Genomic DNA, 1,972 nt, shown 5'->3' with positions numbered 1-1,972 from the left:
TCCCTTTCTACAGCTCACTTTTAATGAAAAAAAAAAAAAAAAGTTTCCCTTCAAAAATGCCCTCTCTAGAACCAGTTGTGTGTCAGGCCAGGGTGGTTTAGAGTGGTCTCTTGTTACAGGAGCCCCTATTTGTGCCTTTTGTTCTTCGCAATCCCATTTGTGCTGCTCCTTGCTCTTCAGTAAGTGTGTTTCCCTGCTGGCCTTGGTGTGCTGGGCACCTTTTCCACCCTTCTGCTCTACTGAAGGTACAGAAAGGCAAGGTAACATGGAGAGGGAGTAAAGATGTGAATTTAAGTGTACCAGGATGGACTTTTCCAACGGATATTGCATTTGGCCTTCTTCCTGCTCTCCCTGTTCTTCCAACCTGGCTGTGTTGTTTCCATGGCAGAAATTTAATCTGCCCTTAATTGAGAAAAACAATATGAAGAAAAGCAGGGAATGAGTGATGCTAAAAAGCGACCCTGGTATTATTTAGCTGAGTTAATCCCGAATGTAATGCCATGGGTTTAACTGGAATTACACTGGGGATTAGTTCAGCTGATAGCTGATCACACTCTAATAGCTGCCTGGCTTTGGGAGTTGGTTCAGCAGGTGCTGTGGCCTCCTTCCAGCCCCATTCCTTCACCTCCATGTTTTCCCACAGTGGGCCCTGTTCTCCCTGCAGCAAGACCTCATTTGAGGAACCCCAGTTATCCTTTCACTGCTCCCTTGGAGTTTCCCATTTTCTGGTTTAAGAGTTTATCAGGAGAATGAACCTTGGGGAGCATTGCAAAATCCCAACACCTTTTTTCTTTTCCTTCGAGGGGCTTCACTCAGGGGTCAGTCAGGGCAGCAATGATTTTAAACTCTGCTGGAATGAAGGACAGAGATGAAACAGGAGTATTTTATGGACTGCTGGTGATCCTGTGCTGAGCAGGTCCCAGGAGCTGCCCAAAGTAGGCTCAGCATGTTGGACCTGGAGGGAGCACTTGCACTTCTGGGCATGAGGAGAAGTGAGGTATCTCCTCCTAGAGGAGAGGCAGCATAGTTGGCACAGCCGTCCTCGTAGCCCTGGGATGGATCCATGGATGGGGATGGAGCAGGAGGCAGTGGTCCAGGAGGACAAGTGCCACGCTGCATTGGACTCCAGGTGTAGAATTAACCCACCCTCCAGGATCTTCCTTTCTCTGTCCCTGGCTCACGGGGCCATCCCAGAGTTGTACTGTGGTTTCCCTCCACCAGGACCTTGCCTGTCCTTTCCTCTGTTTCAGCAGAGTTCTGAGACCTGAGCTTTTCCAGCAGTGGAAAACTGAGGATTTGGGGCAAAGCTGTCAGTCTCTTCCCCTCACCTGCTGCGCTTTGTTTGCTGGCAGGCTCCTCTGTGTTTCTTTTCAACTTTCCTTTGTATTTTGGCCAAACCCTCAGGGACCAGCCTCTAGCACTGCTTGGTTTTATTCATTTTTATCATCATCATCCTCATCCTCGGGAGTTGCTTTTTCTCCCAGCAGCGTTGTGCGAGCCGCCGTTCTCCTCCATCTCCTGGAGCCGGGCCGTGACAGGAGAGCCCCGAGCGGTTCGTTGTAGGGCACTTTGCTGCGGGCGGCTGTGCCGTGCCCGCTCCCCCGGGGGCTGGGGGCCGCTCCCCCGGGGGCTGGGGGCCGCTCCCCCGGGGGCTGGGGGCCGCTCCCCCGGGGGCTGGGGGCCGCTCCTCCCGGGGGCTGGGGGCCGCTCCCCCGGGGGCTGGGGGCCGCTCCCCCGGGGGCTGGGGGCCGCTCCCCCGGGGGCTGGGGGCCGTTCCCCCGGGGGCTGGGGGCCGCTCCCCCGGGGGCTGGGGGCCGCTCCCCCGGGGGCTGGGGGCCGCTCCGCCGGGGGCTGGGGGCCGCGGCCCCGGCCCGCAGCGCCCTGCCCGCTTCCCCCGGGGGCCGGACCGGAGGAGGCGGCGGCGGGGGCGGGCGCAGGGCGAGAGGGGCCGGCCCAGGGCCGCGCTACGTGT

Source organism: Sylvia atricapilla, chromosome 8 (genome assembly GCF_009819655.1).
Source record: "Sylvia atricapilla isolate bSylAtr1 chromosome 8, bSylAtr1.pri, whole genome shotgun sequence".
NCBI classification, from domain to species: Eukaryota; Metazoa; Chordata; class Aves; order Passeriformes; family Sylviidae; genus Sylvia; species Sylvia atricapilla.
The sequence above is the reverse complement of the archived record's forward strand: the minus strand, read 5'-3'. Positions refer to the sequence as shown.